Raw genomic sequence first — 18,934 nt, forward strand, 5'->3', positions numbered from 1 at the left:
CTTGAGTTCAAATGACCTTTCAGCCTCAAAGCTTCCCTGGGTGACCTTGAGCCAGTTGCTCTCAAATTCTAAGCTACATTGTAAGAACCTGAGAAGAAGCTGCAGGATTAGGTCTGTGGCCTAGCTGGTCCAGCATCCTGCAGCTTGGACACTGAGCATTGATGGCTTCTCAAAATTTTCTACCTTATTCGTTGGCATATATGTGATGGTGGGAAGGCATTTCCCTCAATTTCTCTGTGGGGAAGAGGAATTCTCAACAGTTCCTTGCAATTCAGCACTAGCACTAGCCAAAGCACCACTTCTTCCTTTTCATACTTATCCACCCTCAGAAGACACTTGCCAGATTCAGTGGAGGCACTATTCTAGCTTCCTGGCAAGTGGGTCATTGTTGCTTGCTAGAAGGGCTTATCCACACTTACATTGCCTCCACTTTTTCCTGGCATGGTCCGCACTTTAAAGCTCTGTGTCTGAGCACCATTTTTTCTCTCTCCTATTGAATGCAAAAGAGTGGTTTTTCATCATCATCATCATCATCATCATCATCATCATTACAATAATTTATTTATACCCCGCCCATCTGGCTGGGTTTCCCCAGCCACTCTGGGCGGCTCCAAACAGAATATTAAAAACATGATAAAACATCAAACGTTAAAAACTTCCCTAAACAGAGTTGCCTTCAGATGTCTTCTAAAAGTCAGATGATTATTTCTTTGACATCTGATGGGAGGGTGTTCCACAAGGTGGGCGCCACTACCGAGAAGGCCCTCTGCCTGGTTCCCTGTAGCTTCACTTCTCACAGTGATGGAATCAGCAGAAGGCCCTCGGCGCTGGACCTCAGTGTCCGCTGAACAATAGGGGTGGAGACGCTCCTTCAGGGGAGCTCCTTCATGCTCCAAGGGGGGGGGGGGGAGAGCCCTCAGACGTGGTACTTTATAGCATGGACCTGTACCTGAGAAGAGCAGGGCAAAAGACAAGTGTGGCGAAGCCTGGAGACAGAGAGGTCAGCATGGTGCAAGTGCACCAGGAGTTTTGGGTTGGCTCTGCCAGTGTGTTTGCATCACACCTACCTCTCCACCACTTAATCCTTTCCCCTTCTGGTAAGCAAAAGTCACCTCTCTCTCTCTCTCTCTCTCTCTCTCTCTCTCTCTCCCTCCCTCCCTCCCTCCCTCCCTCCCTCCCTCTCCCCTCATGTGTTCTTGCTGCAAGTGGCAGCAGAAATATGATTTCACATCTTCCATGATGTGCTGGACCTGGGGCGTTATGTAAGGTGTAGCTACCGCAAAAATAATAATAAAAATGTTTGTGAATATTCAGAGGACGGGGGAGGAATGTCCACAGTGGCCATTTTCTAGTCAGGAGAGGGTGGAGTGGATGGGAAAGGAAACTGCCGGAAATTTCCTCAGAAAACCGTATTCTGATGGATTTTGGCTCAGCTCAAAATGCTACACACAGCCGACCCCTTGGATTGTGGCCAGTGTTCTGTTTTGGCTGAGCTTGGCTGGTGGTATTGAAAGACAAGCAGTTTCTTTCTGTCAGCTTGTTTTCACATCACATATAAAACTCATTTGAGGTAGTTTTCCCCCCTCCCAAATTGGTGCGTCAACCTTTATACATACAGACCCTTTTACTGCCGTTGCATAAACATGTGGAGAATTCACATGGGATCAATTCCATGTGTCAGGGAAAGGTGCAATCAAAATCATGTCTCTTCGGAGGGGGTATGTTTTCAATTATCCAACTCAAGGCAATCACCAGTCAACCACATCAATGCTCTCCACAGTGGGCTGATGTTTATTGCGCCCTTTTACGACACACAGACATGTTGGCTTTTTCTGTCTTAACCTAGAGAGTCACTTTCTTTGTGTTAACCAGGGACCCTTCTGCAAAACTATACACTTAAAGCAACATCATACCACTTTAAACAGTCATGGCTCCCCCCCAAAGAAGCTTGGGAACTGTAGTTTCTTAGGACTGCTAAGAGTTGTTAGGAGACCCCTAGTCTCCTCACAGAGCTATAGTTCCCAGTTTCCTGGGGAAGAGGATTGATTGTTAACCCCCTTGGAAATGGTAGCTCTGTGAGGGGGATAGGGGTCTCTTAGCAGTCCTAACAAACTACAGTTCCCAGGCTGCTTTGGGGGAAGCCATGGCATCGTAGTGCAGTTGAGGCCTGGATGAATTTATGCATCTTCAGTTATTGCAATTAAAGCTTTCTGTGGCCTGGACCCTGGATATCCAAAGGAGGAGTTTATTCCAAATTTACCACCTTTCGCATTATTCTGAATTCTTCAGGTGCCTCCACCATGTGTCTAATGTTGATCAGCACCAGGATTAGAGCTGAGTTAAATGCTTGCAGGTGGCAGCCTCATATAGCTTTAGCTACAAGGTGACATCTCAAAGCCAAATCTATGTGAGGGCAATGCTTTCTACTTTGACTCTGAATGGAGGAACATTTCCATCCCAGATCACAGCCCCACCATAAAGTGTATCACCAGAACATAAGGATATGTTTAAATCTTGGCCCGACTCCCATGAAATGCACCTCCATGTTTCAGCTCAGCCATAAGTATGATAGGGATTTTTTTAGCAGTAAGTTTCTTTCCTCCCAAAGGAGGATACATCAGATCTACAATGGAATGATTTTACTGCATTTAAAATACTGTGTAAAGTTCTGATTGCCTCATCTCATAAAGGACATTATGGAGCAGGAAAAGATTCAGAGAAGGAGCAACCAGAATGATCAAGGGGATGGAGCAATTTCCCCATGAGGAAAGGTCGCAGCATTTGAGACTTTAGAGCAGCCTTTCTCAACCTGTGGGTCCCCAGATGTTGTTGGACTACAACTCCCATCATCCCTGAGCTCTGGCCTTGCTAGCTAGGGGTGATGGGAGTTGTAGTTCAACAACATCTGGGGACCCACAGGTTGAGAAAGGCTGCTTTAGAGAAAAGGTGAGTAAAGTGACGTAGAATAATAGAGTTGTAGAGTTGGAAGTGACCCTGAGAGTCCTCTAGTCCAACCCCCTGCAATGCAGGAATCTCAACACGCGGTCCCCCATCCAGTTTGGAACCATAGCGGATCCTCCTTAGCTTTGCAAAGATGCTAGCAGTTTTATTGCTGCCCCACTAGGAGTTACAGTTCAGCATCTTTATCTCATAGTGGCCTACCAGATTGCCTGTGGGAAGCCCCAAAGCGCAAGAGCACTTTCCCATTTGGGAATCCCAGCACCTGGCACTCAGAGTCATCCTGCTTCCATCTGGGGAGTTAGAACATGGCCATTGCTTCTAGCAGTCACTGACAGCCTCACCCTCCATGAATTTGTCTGGCCCCACTTTAAAGCTATCCAGGCTGATGATCACCACAACATCTGGGGATAGGAAATTCCATAGAGTATGTGATGGAAGCTTATGAAATTATGCACGGCATGGGGAAGGCAGATAGGGGGAAGTTCTTCTCCCTAACATCCAACGATGCTGAATGTAGGAGGTTTCAGGATAACAGAAAATGCTTCTTCACGCAGGGCATAGTGAACTGTGGAACTTGCTTCTAGTGATGGCTGCCAACTTATATAAGATTTACAGGCTGCCCTATCACAAAAAAAGTTCTCAAGGTGGCTTGCAGGCTTAAAAACAAAGAAGTCCAACAAACAAAATTTGGTGTGTATGTGTTGCAATAAAACAGGCTGCAGCCTGTTGTTGTGGTCCACCAGTAGGGCTGTTTGACTTGCGAGGTGGGGGTGCACATTTGGAAATCAATTCAAATAAAAAAATAATAAAACGCATGCGATGCGCTTGGAAGCCAGCGAGCGCCTCCGACCCTACTGCTGCCCCACCCTCCATATAGCAGCAAAACCCTTATGAGATTGTTTGTCTGATTCTAATGCAGGTAATGTAACTCCGAGCTCAGTGATCCAAGAACAAATTTCCCAGCAGGCCGCACTTGACAAGCAGGTGTCACTCAATCATGCACATTTTCGCCTCCCCGAGAGGACAGATGGTCCCAGCCTACTTAGCAATTCCATCCTCTCTTGGCAGCCCCCACCTCAACTCTCCAGTGCAGTGCCGTAATAAAGATGCTCCGAGATTCGTGTTAATCTGCAGTCTATGGAGTAAACTGTAAACAAAGTGTGCAGAGTTATTGTTTCTCGTTATGCGACGGCCTTCTTATCTTCCCCTTCGCCTATGGCATATAGATATCTTTAATAGCCTATGCAGCCGGACTCGGCTTCAGCGGAGATTACTTGCCATCATTTTAAAGCACCGACAAAATTACTTTGTCTGAAGAGACTTGACCTAATCTGAACAGGGCTCTGTGAAGGCAGCGAGGCTTCCTTGTTTCTCCAGACTAGACACGCAATGTCTTAAAGGGAATCCTGTTGCTAGATTTTTAAGCAAAGGCATGCGTTGTGCTTGCTGATCCTCCCTTCGGAGATAGTACGGCAGTCACCTGTCTCACCTGCGTTCAAAAAAAAACGGGGCAGCAAGCATGGGCATCAGGGTCATTAGAAATGTGGAACGCCCTCCCACCAGATGTCAAAGTGAACAACAACTACCAGACTTTTAGAAGACATCTGAAGGCAGCCCTCTATAGGGAAGCTTTTCATGTTTGATGTATTACAGTATTTTAATATTTTTTTGGAAGCTGCCCAGAGTGTAGCTGGGGAAGCCCAGCCAGATGGGCGGGGTATAAATAATAAATTATTATTATTATTATTATTATTATTATTATTATTATTATATATACGTGTGAATCTGTAGAAGCGAGGGAGGCAAAATGGGAGCAACTGGTCACTATTCTATCTTATACCACTGTGATGGATTTTATGCTGCCTTCAGTTCTCTGCAAGTGAAGAGCAGGAAGCAGGCAGAAATTTGATGTCGTTTGGCTGTAAAAGTCAATCTCTACCTAATCCACACGTCCTGAAACAAGATGCAAGCTGAAACGAAATCAAAGCAGTGGCCAGCCAGATGTCTCTGGGAAGCCCCACAAACAGGACCCAAGTGCAACAGCTCTTCTTCCACTGGTGATAAATGCAAGGGGGTGATAGGGAGTGTTCCCATAAGAAGGGAACAATGGCAAATTGTGTCCTCCCTAAAAGAGAGCACGTGTTGCAGTGAGACCTGGAGACTGACCTCCTGGTTGTGGGTGGGTCTGTTGGATAGCCACAACACCCGATTGGTAGGTCCCTCGTTGCTGGGTGTAATCTGGCCAATGGGGCGCAGTCTAAGCGGATTTAGGGACCTATATAAATCCATGCACGTGTCCCAGAGCTTCCTCTTTCGGCTCGTGCATCGGAAAATGGGCACCACCCATTTTTTTCTGCCATGGAGCCACTTTCTTTGTTACTTTAATGACCCATACTTAGTCCATTACCCATACTTAGGCCTGGCTATTCCGGCAATGGAATCCTTATTGCTTCCAGGAATTAGAAGGAACTCGGGCATACAGCCTCCCCTCCACCCAACATAGAACAATATTTTATTTATTTTGGTTGCATGGGTTTTGGTATTCAATCCTCTTTTTTGTTCCAATCTCTTTTTCTGCTACTTGGAAGAGCATCCCTGGCATCACCATAATCTTGCTTTCCAAGCTGACGATGGGGTGGGGGAGGCAGGGGATGGGATCCCAGGGGTTTTGAGAGGATGGTTTAAATGCAAGGGACCATCTTGCTAAGCTGTTAGCAGGTCATAGCCAGTGGGAGGTCATAGCCCATAATGGTAGGGAATTGTGCAAATATCGAGTGCATGGTAGCTGGATAAGTAACCAGATAAATAGACATTCAGGCGACATCCACTTCACATTCATTTTATGTATTTTGTTTCAGGGCATTCGGCAAGAACCACTCCTGGAGTGTATACTATGGGGAAAATCCCCTACATCTAAGGCATCAGGTCTTCATTAGCAAAGAAGAGAGAAGCAGACTGACAAGTTGCCCTTGTTAGACCGAGCAGCCTGTAATCCTTTCTTCAGCTCTGCACCTTTCTCAGGAGTGCAGAGAAGAATGGTATTCAGGCTGCGCATATACCAATATTTGTGGGTTTGTTTGTTTTTTAAAGAAAGGACCAATGCCAACCACTTTTTCCATTTTGGCCAGGAGTGCATATAAAGGGACTCCTGTAAAAATCAAAGGATATTGGTTTGCAATGAAATGAAGCCTTTGCATTTTGTGTTATCGAGAACCTTTGAGCAGAACCTTTTGCGCTGCACAACTGCCAGCATCCATGATGGCAAAATAAATTAGGGGTGGGCGAAGCAGCCCATTTCTGCTCTGCGTCACTTCCCACATGTGTTCATGTCCTTTCTGCACCAATCTGCAGATATGATCTGCATTGATAATCTGTATTTAAGTACAGGGGACAGCCATTGTGTGTGTCCTCCTTCCCAGGGGACCTGGGTGCAAAACACCTGAAAGGGCCTCATTTGAAAGTCTGATATATCCTTCTAGGAGGCGACAACAAGGAATAGGAGAAGCAGGACCAGTCCTACTGTTAGACAGAGGGAGGCAGCTGATGTTGGATATTGTGAAAGGGCAGTCAATCGTTAGTTTAACACACACAATTGTTGTATTAGTATCACCAGGGAGGGGGCAGCTGTTTGTGGGATATTTTGCCTGGCTGGGAGACTTTCTGGAAACCTCAGGTAATCCTGCCTTGAGTTCCATGATGGGAGAAGCTCTTCTCATGTTGCAACTGGAAAGCGCTGCATGCTTTGTTGCACTCCAAAGGAGTGGATCAGGCCCCAGATCAGATTGGAAGGGGGAGCTATGCACAGCCCTATTCCTAATACACCACCTTCAGTTCAAAAACAAGATGGGTTAATTTGGAACACGGGATCTAGGGTGAAATTCAGATGAGAATTGGAGAGATAATAATATATAATAGTATATAATAATATAGAATAATAATAATAATAATAATAATAATAATAATAATAATAAATTTTTTATTTATATCCCGCCCTCCCCAGCCGAAGCTAGGCTCAGGGTGGCTAACAACAATAAAATAATACAACATTCTAAAATCATTTCATTATAAAATTAATTCAAATCAAATTGATGGCAACCATTGGGCTAGAGTTCTGTGAAGATTGCCAAAGGAGGGAGTCAGGCTGTGCCCTGGCCAAAGGCCTGGTGGAACAGCTCTGTCTTGCAGGCCCTGTGGAAAGATGTCAAGTCCCGCAGGGCCCTAGTCTCTTGTGACAGAGCGTTCCACCAGATTGGAGCCACAGCCAAAAAAGCCCTGGCTCTGGTTGAGGCCAGCCTAACCTCTCTGTGGCCTGGGACCTCCAAGATGTTTTTGTCTGAAGACCATATGCATTTGAAATATTTCTTATTTCAATGTTCTGTGATGTATCAGAAAACAGGAAAACAAGAGGAAGCAGAACAGAACAGATCATAAGAAGCTGCAGCAGAACAATGAAGAAAGCCTAGGATGAGGATGTAGCTGGAGCGAGTCTCCTTGTAGTCTCATGTCTCATGCACAGAAGGAGTCTTACCTCTCAGTAGTACAGCTTGAAATAACACAGCTTGGAATAAGAGTTACAGTTTGAAGCACTGGATTTCCCATCTATCCACGATCCTCCTGGGCTAGGTAAAGCTACAGCCACTCAGAGGATTTGCTTAATCCACAGCACGTTGCACTGGCTGTGTTCAGTCACATCATCAACATTTCGATTTTGAATTAAAAACCTGGTTTCAGCTGAGGCTCAGCGAGAGGTGACACAGTGCTAGGAAAAAGAGGGTGAGAGACTGAATTACAATTTCAAATCACCGGCCACCCAGGGCAGGAGCAAAGGTTGCCTTGCTGAGCCCCCTTGGAGCTTCGTCCCTTGCTTCTAGGCAGCAGCACCAGAGAGTGCAAGGAGTCGGGGGGGGGGGATGCCATGTGAAAACGCCATTATAATGATGTCAGATTCCACTCTGAAGGGGAAAGAGTGAGACAGGCAGCAAAAGGCTGTCATGCGTCAATCACATTAACAGAAGGAAGCATGCACGTTTCCACTAATATAACATGAAGATCCGATCTTAGAGCGCTAATGATGGACCCAGGCAAGCTAGGAAACCTCCGAAACTCTCCCCTATTTCTGTTAAAGATGCCGAATTGAAACTGGCTTGCAAGGGGCAGTTTAAAATAACAATGCAATTAAAAGAAAGTGGTATTTGGTCATCTTTCTTGGGACAATGATCTGGAGAATGGTGACTAGCAAAATGTCTAGTCTTTTTCCTTTCATCCCAGAATGATGGTGGACTATGGTTATGTCCACAAGGTTTGCACATCCTTTCTCTGGAGAACTACATTTTAAAATTCAGAGAAGCGAAAATTTCAAAGGATATGGCTGTGTTCGGTGCTCGTATTGTTTCAGAAAGCGAAAATTCAGCATGTTCTCCTTTAAATGCGAAGTGGATCAAATTTCTCTTCCCATCCGTACCATACCATAACAAATACTTCTCGCCTCTCGTAAGTGGAATACTTGTTGGCAGCCATGTACAATAATGGTGCATTGATCTCTTTTTCTCTTCCAGCCGGCGCTAAAGTCTGAAACACCAAGCAAACTAAAAAGACCTCATTAACTCCACCTATCAACAACGCTATTATAATGAATAAGAAAGTGGGAGGCATGGGGGGGGGGTCAACCTTTCTTTTTCTCCTTTTTAAAGCTCCAGCATCATCTCTCAAAACAGGTCCCCTCTCTCATTATCTCAACCCTGCCTAGGAGAAAATCAATAAACAATTTGCATTTTTTATCAATATTTAATGTCAGGCTGTAGGATCCCTTTGAAAAGCTCAGGTCCTCGTGAGCCTCTCAACTCCCCATACATATACATTTCTATATAAATATATATATTTTAAACATGACAGAGACTAAACGCCCAGCATGTGCTCAGGTGCTGGGGTCAGTTCTAGTTACAAAAAACACAGCCCAAAACGTTAGGGATTGCTCCATCCCATCCCCATGTCCCCAAATAAACTGCAGCTGCCCGTCTGAGGGCAGGAGCAGTAGCAATTGGGGGGAGCGTGGTGTTGAATTTTAATGATTTGTAGAAGACAAATGAGGTTGCACTGCCACGCAATTAGCGGGCAGTCGAAAGATGTGTTGGGTCTTAAATGAGGGACATGATCTCCTCTTGACTCGCAGTGTGCAGAGAGCCCTCCCTGTGAAGACCATAATGAGGAAGGTAGATGAGATCCCTGGAAGGCTGACAGAACAATTACACAGTGGGGAAATGGCTGTTGATGCCAAACACAACTCTCTCCCCTCCCCACCACCAGCCGCATATTAATGCCCAACCTGAATTCCGCTTCGTCGTTTGCAGAAACATGCAAACAGACTCCTCCATTGGCTAGGCGGGCTTCCGAGAGTGAACACGCCAAGAACCCGGTGTTTGATTTCCTGCGATTTGTGAATCGGGACAATAATGTCTGCATGGTTGCAATTTCACAATGAGTGTCTCAGGCAGCGTGTTCACAGGACTTCATTCATGCCCATGCTTGGTTGCCCAGGCTAAGTCCTGCTGCCTCCTTCAAACCTGGAGCTCATATAATACCATTCTCAATGTCGAATCTCTTTTTAAAGCTGTCTAAGCTTAGGGTCAGGGACGCGGGTGGCGCTGTGGGTTAAACCACAGAGCCTAGGACTTGCTGATCAGAAGGTCGGCGGTTCGAATCCCCATGACGGGGTGAGCTCCCGTTCCTTGGTCCCTGCTCCTGCAAACCTAGCAGTTCGAAAGCACATCAAAGTGCAAGTAGATAAATAGGTACCGCTCTGGCTGGAAAGTAAACGGCGTTTCTGTGTGCTGCTCTGGTTCGCCAGAAGCAGCTTAGTCATGCTGGCCACATGACCCGGAAGCAGTATGCCAGCTCCCTCGGCCTATAAAGCGAGATGAGTGCCGCAACCCCAGAGTCGGTCATGACTGGATCTAATGGTCAGGGTCCCTTAAGCTTAGGGTCATAGCTCAGTGGTACATCAATCATTCAATCATTGCCACCTTCAGGTAGGGCTGGCAAACCCTGCAAAGCTTCTGCCAGCCAGTGTTGACAGCACTGAGCTAGATGAAGCAATGGCTTAGCTCCATGCAAGGCACCCTCCTCTGTTCCTAAGCTGGTGGTTATACATATTGCAGCAGTGAATTCCTGAAGTTAGTCACATGTAGTGTGAAGTTAATTTGTACTGCACGCCGTGCGAATTCCAGAAGTTGGCAATGTATCACACCTCTTGGTTTAGGGGGAAAGTCTTGGCACAGCGGCCCATTTACTCTTATTTAGAGTGACAAATAGGTGCTGCAAAATGTAAAATTAATGCGTCAGGTTAATTTCATGCACCCCTTGCCTCAGACCGATTAGTGCAAATTAAATTTCATGCTCATCAGCCGGAGTCATCACAAATGTTCTGCAGTAACCTGCGGATTTGTGATGATCACAGTAGCAAAGCGTCGGGGGCTGTTTGCCCAAACGGTGAATGGCAAGGAAAGATTTTGACCACCGTAATGAGAGAGCTGAGCAGTTGTTCAATAAATAATGAGTGTTTTCTGCAAATGGAGAACATTAAACTGCTCCACTCACCACAGTAACGGGATGATGGTCATTACATGGACGAATGGTCTGATCTTGTTATAACAACAGCCCTAGAATATTTTTTATTTTTTTTGCCTTCCCTTGGTAAAATGTTGTATACAGTGGCATCAGATTCTCAGGTGGTTTAAATCAGAACCAGGGCATGAAAGTGGGTTTTGCTCATTCTTTTGTGCATGGTGGGTGGGAGAAAAACAACTTTATTCCTTTTGAGACAGCTCAGGGGCAGAGAACTGGATTCTTCTGTCTCCCACATAGCATAGGCCAGCCTTGACAGAATCATAGAATTGTGGAATTGGAAGGGATGCTAAGGACAATCTAGTCCAACCCCTTGCAATGCAGGAATCTCAGCTAAAGCATCCATAACAGATGACCATCCAATCTCTGCTTAAGAACCTCTAAGGAAGGAGAGTCCATCACCTCCTGAGGGAGACTGTTCCACTATCAAACAGCTCTTACTGTCAGAAATGTTTAGTCAGAATCTCCTTCCTTGTAACTTGAAGCCATTGGTTTGAGTCCGATCCTCCAGAGCAGGAGAAAGCAAGCTTGTTTGCTCTTCCACGTGACAGCCCTTGAGATATTTGAAGATGGCTACCTTATCTCCTCTCAGTCTCCTCTTTTGCAGGCTAAACATACTCAGCTTCCTCATCCATTCCTCATAATGCTTTGGAGGGCAGGACCATCAACCTATGACTCACCTGATGGGTTCCGTTAGTTAGAGCGTGATGCTGAAAATGCCAAGGTTGCAGGTTTCATCCCTGTATGGAACAGCTGCGTATTCCTGCATCGCAGGGGGTTGGACCAGATGATCCTCAGTGTCCCTTCCAGCTCGATAATTCTATGAAATGGAATCACTGTAGCCACCCATCAATGAATGGGCAGTTTCAGTGACCTCCTTTGAAGGCATACCCCCAGTGCCAGTTCAGACCAGCCAGCATGGCTCTACTTCCATGTAGCATCTACAGGTTTCAGTTTTAGCAACTAGCAGGATGCCCAGGTAGGATGTGCATGAAAGAAGGACCAGCGTATTGTTAGGATGTCAGGGAGTGCAAAGCAGCCCTGTCCGTCCAGGCTAGGCTTGCTAGTCTCAGACGTATCAATGGGTTTTGCACTTAATGGAGCATTGTCTTCCAGGGAGGCCTAGCCCAAGACCCCAACACTTTGAATTGTGCTCAGAAACATACTGGGAGCCAATGTAGGTCTTTCAGGACCGGTGTTATATAGTCTTGGTGGCATCCATTCCTGAATACCTCATTCCTGAATGTGCCTTGGTAGCTGAAAAGCATGTGTTTGAAGTGATTATACCTGTTCTGCTTTGGTAGTGGGGAATCACAGTGGGATGACTCTAACTGAATCACTGCGTGTATGAAACAACTGTCATGAGCACAACAGGATTTCCTCTCCTTACCCCTTGCACCCTCCAAATCGGCTCTAGGGATTCATCCAACCCTGTGGATTAGATGGGGAGTGAGGGGGCTGGGAAAGTCCCATTGCTTTGTGGCAGTTGCTCCATGCAAGTAGTGTTATAAAGTGGAATATGTGAATGGGTTGACCTGGGACTTCCAGAAGAGGAACAAGTTGTTTAGAGGGAGCACACACAAGACCTCAAATGGGATCTCCTCCTGGGTTCCATTCGGACATGGACTGCTAAAGAAACATCTACTTCATTGCGTTTGTATATTATAATAAATTCTATCCTTTCTTTCAGGAAGCAAGCAGGCTTTAACAGTAATGGCATGCAGTTAGCAGATTAAAGACTCCTGTTTTCCCCAGCGTACTCGTGTGACCAGATTCATCCAATCTCTAATGAAAATTATAATTTCACAGCTATTGTGTTTAACAAAGCTTAGGAGACATCAGTTGTCTTATTAACATTAACATTTCATTTTTCTAATGGCTAATATTATCTCTGAGAAATTAAGTAAAGATTATTAGTATTTGAAATGAGAAAAAAAACTTTTTTTTGTCTTGTTCAACTTTAATGAATTCTGGTAGCGGTAGAAAGAGATTCATATTCTTAATGCGGCAACATGCCTCATCTTTCATGTTTGCAACATGAAGAAAGCTTTGCTTAATGTGCTATTATAATTATGTTTATTGTGGGAAATTGGGCGGTGCTGGAAGACAGAGCCTCAAATGATATTTTTATGATATGAACTAAAGAAACAATATCAAATGGTGAAGAACAACTGGGTTAGTTTTATACTTCTTCTAGGAAGGTTGGAACTAGATATTCCAATGCAAGAGATCAAGGTGCCTGCCAGCCGGCCAGTCAATTATGCCATTTTCAAGGATACACCATTGCCCCTCTGGTTTTCTGTTTCCCTTTCCCAAAAGACACTCAGTTTTCTGTGACCCCTGAGTATGCTTGGTCTTCATTGGACTATTTTTTGGAGTTTGTGGGTTGCATCAGAGATTACTGGTTCTCGTTTGCAAAGCTTTATACAGCTTGGAACCAGGACACCTAAAATATGGTATTACTTCTTATATACGCAATCGATCACTGCAGTCTGCAAATGCTATTAAAATGTCTTAACTCTTTTAGTTTTAGGGGTTTTTTTTGCTTTGTTTTTCTTTTTAAATTGTACATCTGTTTGCCACCCTGGGCTTCTTTGGGTGGGATCTAAACACAATAAGTAAATAAAATAAAATAAGGCTCGCCATATTCAGAACCCTTGTATATATACTTTTCCGTCGCCACACAAAAGAACTTTTCTTTTGTTGACATTGAAGTTAATCCTAGAGCTTTCAGAGATGTGTGCTCACTTGACAGAAGATGGATGGGCTCACATTTAAGGACACCCCCCCCCATTTCTCTGAGAGTCGTTTCTGTATCTGATCCAGTTGAGAAAATCCTTTAAAAGATACATGAACACCCTCTCATCTGTAAGAAATAAATATGAAGGAAGGGGAGAAAAACTTCATAATCCTCGATTAGTATTTCTGAGTAAAGACCTTTGGGCAAATCTACATATAAATGGAACCATTCTCTGCATATGTTCTGATTGGGCAGAACAAGTGAGCTTCCTCTGTAAAAATAATGGGGGCAGGTAGAGGTGTATCATGAAGAATGATGGACGGCGAGTAAATTAAACATCAGAAAAGAGATGGGGCATTGAGAGAGCTTAGGATGTTTGTTTTCCTGATGATTTGTCATTTTGTGTCATACAGGCAAAGGACATATGACCTCACAGCCTGCTTTTACAATGTGTGGCTTCATCTTGAGAGGTGACATGATGACTCCAATGAACAGTTTGTACCTGGGGCAGGGTGTGAGCATTTGCGTGGTTCACCCTCATATGGAATTAGAGAACTAACATGAACATGACTTGTGTCACCTGATGAAATGGGTGGAACTTTGTGATAAACCTGACCCTCTGTGATGTGCAGAACCTGTTTTGTCAATGGGTGTGTGCCAAATGGACTGGTCATGTTGTGCAGACGCCTGATTATTGTCTTCCAATGCAACTACTCTATTCCAAACTTAAAAATGGAAAGTGTAACGCTGGTGGTCAACAAAAGAGGTTTAAAGACTCTATCAAGGCAGATCTTAAAAAATGTAGTATAAACACCAGTTGGGAAACACTTGCCTAAGAGCACTCCAATTGGAGAACAGCCTTTACCAAAGTTGTCATGGGCTTTGAAGACACTCGAACTCAGGAGGCAAGGGAGAAAAGTGCTAGGAGGAAGGCACGCTTGGCAAATCCACACCATGATCAACTCCCGCCTGGAAACCAATGTCCCCACTGTGGAAAGACGTGTGGTTCCAAAATTGGCTTCCACAGTCGCTTACGGACTCATTGTTAAAACCGTGTTTATGGAAGACAATCTTACTTGGCTATGAGGGATCGCCAAAGAAGAAGAAGGTACATGCTCTGACTCCATCATTATGAATAAGGACTATGAGCAAATAAGCATGGAAATGTACCTGTGATGAGAGAGCTGGTCTACTATACAGTGGTACCTTGGGTTAAGTACTTAATTCATTCCGGAGGTCCGTACTTAACCTGAACTTAACCTGAAGCACCACTTTAGGTAATGGGGCCTCCCGCTGCTGCCATGCTGCCGGAGCACAATTTCTGTTCTCATCCTGAAGCAAAGTTCTTAACCCGAGGTACTATTTCTGGGTTAGCGGAGTCTGTAACCTGAAGCGTATGTAACCCGAGGTACCACTGTAGTGGCTAAGAAACTGAGCTATGTACCAGCAGATCCCCAGGTTCAATCTTGTTCCTACCACAGCCTTGCATGCAGAAGGCCCAATCCCTGGAATGGGAGTACAGAGAAATACAGACTCAATGCTGGATCAACCCCCACAAGGGGGAAAATAGATAATATAATCTCAAAATTAAATGTGGCTCATTTCCTTCCTTCTGTATGTAAAAACCTGCAGGCTGCAGTGCCTAGTTTTGTGCAGGTTCTAAGGAAAACGGAATGAAATTGTAGGCCTAAATTGTCTAGGGCCTTCTGGTGATTCCCTCACTGTGAGAAGTGAAGCTACAGGGAACCAGACAGAGGGCCTTCTCAGTAGTAGCTCCACCCTGTGGAACGCCCTCCCATCAGATGCCAAGGAAATAAACAACTATCTGACTTTTAGAAGACACCTGAAGTCAGCCCTGTTTAGGGAAGTTTTGATGTCTAATCACTTTATTAGTTGTTTATGATGATGATGATGATGTTGGGAGCCACCCAGAGTGGTTGGGGAAACCCAGCCAGATGGGTGGGGTATAAATATTATTATTATTATTATTATTAAATTTCCCCCCTCACAGAGGAGTGAAAAGGGGGGAAGAAGGGAAGAGATCATCTTGGTAATGCCCCATTCTTCTAATTCTCCATTCACTTTTGTCCTAGTCCTGGAAGAGAGGCAACAGATTGCCAGCCCTGGCTTTTTCGCCTTTTCTCTTGATAAATTTGGCCTGAGCCTAAAATTGAAAAGAAACCCTGTTTTTTATTATTGGAGACAAATCTAGCAAGCAGGAAGCATATGTTGGGCTTTGGACCCCATGCTGAGGAGTGGGAGCTTGAGGCTCTCTCACACCAATCAGTTCACTTCAAACAATAGCCTCCCACCCCCATTCACATGGGACAGGGAGGCTGTGCCATTAAAGTTCAGCCAGGGGAGGTCTCTAATGCCACGAGCAGCAGATTGTGACAAAATGTCACCGGGAACCAACAAATCATCATCATCATCCAAATGGTGGGGTGGGATAGGTGGAGGAGCCTGGAGGGAAGGAGAAATAATCAATAGGCAAGATATCAATTTGCATTTCGCTCAATGCGAAAAGAAAGAACGAAAATATATCGACAAGGCAGGGGGAAAAGGGGGAGCCAGCCACGGGGCTGTCTTATAAAGGTTTACTGTGAAATCTTTAATGCTACTTTGCAAATGTGATCTCGGCGATAATTGCACAGCTTGGGAAACTTGGTGTTTATTTATTTTGCTCTCTCCAAAGGGCAGCATGTGGAGCATTGATCGGCATTAGAAATGATAATGAGGTTATTTTGTGCCTCGGTGGAATGCCTTAACTGTTTGTGTGCTCCTCATAAATCAGAACTAAAGCACCAGGAAGGCAAGGTGCACTGATTTCTTTCTCTCTTTTTTTTGAAAGGGCCTGTTCTTTTGTGATTAGAAATTAGGACGCATTCGGTCCAGCCATGGAGTTTCATGTTGGTTAGGCAACAATGCAATCCCAGAATCTCAGCAGTGGAGTTCCAGCTGGGGCATTGCTAGCCCTGGATCTTTTGAGCCAGCCTCCAGATTTCCTGCCCTCTTGCCTCACTTTGATTGTGTTACTTGGTTTATAGGCGGGGGGCTGGAGACACCCCAAAGAACAGCACTAGTGAGACACCACTCACCTGCCATTTGAAATTTCCTCAGAGGCACCCAGGCATATATACCTTTGCATATTGGTTGGTTGTAAGTAGTGGTTTTCCCAGTAGTGATGTATGGAAGTGAGAGCTGATCGCCGAAGAATTGATGCTTTTGAATTATGGTGCTGGAGGAGACTCTTGAGAGTCCCATGAACTGCAAGAAGATCAAACCTATCCATTCTGAAGGAAATCAGCCATGAGTGCTCACTGGAAGGACAGATCCTGAAGCTGAGACTCCAATACTTTGGCCACCTCATGAGAAGAGAAGACTCCCTGGAAAAGACCCTGATGTTGGGAAAGATGGAGGGCACAAGGAGAAGGGGATGGCAGAGGACGAGATGGTTGGACAGTGTTCTAAAAATGCGAAATATTAGATACCTTCTTAAAACGTGGCAGTGAAAAAGGAAATGGTTGTTTTATCAATACCCGTTAAGCACAGCAGGTACTTTTTGATACCTAAAAGATACCGAATGCATGCAACTAATAATATCATTATTCCATTTCTCTTTTTAAATTAAGGGAAATGAAAACCAAGCAAGCATCTGGGCCAATTTAATGTAATTTCAAGTTGCAACAATTTCTCCTTTCATCCCAGGACATATTTATCAAAAAGCTAGCACTGTAAGCAGGCAGAATAATTGCTGTAAAGCTAGGAAATGCACAGACTGCAATATATTCTGGATATAATATTTTTTCTCCTCCAGAGAACTCTGGGTGGCATTCAGAAGGTTATTCCTATACTTTCCTTTCCCCAAAAAACCAATTAATTGAATAGGAATGAGGCAGAAGCCATGTTCAGTGGTTATATGTATAAGTAAATACAACACATGAGAGAGGAGAGTGCTTAACAGTGTGCTAGATTTGTGTCCTTCTATGACCATCCCCATTGCCCTTCATGAGTTGGAGTAGGGGTCACCAACCTTTGGGGGCCAGTGGACACATTTGGAATTTTGAGAAAGTGCCATTGGTGCCAATCATAAAATGGCTGCCCTGCAGCGCATGGCACAACACAAAATGGCTGCCGGAATTAAGATTGCCAGAAGAAATATCAACAACCTCAGATATGCAGATGACACAACCTTGATGGCAGAAAGTGAGGAGGAATTAAAGAACCTTTTAATGAGGGTGAAAGAGGAGAGCGCAAAATATGGTCTGAAGCTCAACATAAAAAAACCGAAGATCATGGCCACTGGTCCCATCACCTTCTGGCAAATAGAAGGGGAAGAAATGGGGGCAGTGAGAAATTTTACTTTCTTGGGCTCCATGATCACTGCAGATGGTGACAGCAGTCATGAAATTAAAAGACGCCTGCTTCTTGGTAGAAAAGCAATGACAAACCTAGACAGCATCCTAAAAAGCAGAGACATCACCTTGCCGACAAAGGTCTGTATAGTTCAAGCTATGGTTTTCCAAGTAGTGATGTATGGAAATGAGAGCTGGACCATAAAGAAGGCTGACTGCTGAAGAATTGATGCTTTTGAATTATGGTGCTGGCAGAGACTCTTGAGAGTCCCATGGACTGCAAGAAGATCAAACCTATCCATTCTGAAGGAAATCAGCCCTGAGTGCTCACTGGAAGGACAGATCCTGAAGCTGAGGCTCCAATACTTTGGCCACCTCATGAGAAGAGAGGACTCCCTGGAAAAGACCCTGATGTTGGGAAAGATGGAGGGCACAAGGAGAAGGGGACGACAGAGGACGAGATGGTTGGGTAGTGTTCTCAAAGCTACAAACACGAGTTTGACCAAACTGTGGGTTTGTCTGGGTGGCTTCCAACATATATAAAAACATAACAAAACATTAAACCTTTTTAAAAAACACTTCCCTATGCAGGGCTGCCTTCAGATGGCTTGAGGGTCAGATAACCCCGTACCCTCCAATATTTCTCCAATGAAAATGGAGGGGGGGGTCCCAAGGAAAAGTGGGACATTCCAGGATAGATTCCGAAACTGGGATGGCTCCTGTAAATCTGGGACTATCCCTGGAAAAAAGAGGCACTTGGAGGATCTGACTGGTTTCCACTGCCTCTGAACATGAAGGTTCTGTTTAGCTCTTTTAGAAAGCTATCTAGCCTGACTGTCTGCTCAATGCTGGATCTGCAATGCAAGGTGCAGCAACACCATCCCTGGTATGTGGCTGCTAGCATCTGCCTAAATAACTCCAGTGAAGGAGAACCAACAGCTATTGGCAGGTCCGTTTCAGAATGAATAGGGGCATCATAGCAGTACCCAGTCTCTGCCTTCAGTTTGAGAAGTCCAGATGTGAAAAAGATGCCTAAGCAGCCTCGGTCCTGTATACCTGAAGGAGCATCTCCACCCCCATCATTCAGCCCAGACACTGAGGTCCAGCTTCTAGAGCCTTCTGGCGGTTCCCTCCCTGCGAGAAGTGAGGTTACAGGGAACCAGGCAGAGGGGCTTCTCAGAAGTGGTGCCCGCCCTGTGGAACGCCCTCCTATCAGATGTCAATGAAATAGACTACAGTGGTACCTCGATTTAAGAAC

At 45.0% G+C, this 18,934-nt stretch overlaps 1 protein-coding gene across 2 annotated transcripts in view; it reads right to left on the reverse strand.

Moving 5' to 3' along the window:
- Positions 1-18,934, reverse strand: part of LOC310766010 (uncharacterized protein) — a 776,685-nt gene that overhangs the window by 500,570 nt on the left and 257,181 nt on the right. The gene's annotated exons all lie outside the window — the stretch shown is intronic.

The sequence above is a fragment of the Podarcis filfolensis genome (genome assembly GCF_964270895.1).
Source record: "Podarcis filfolensis genome assembly, chromosome: 1".
Taxonomy (NCBI): domain Eukaryota; kingdom Metazoa; phylum Chordata; class Lepidosauria; order Squamata; family Lacertidae; genus Podarcis; species Podarcis filfolensis.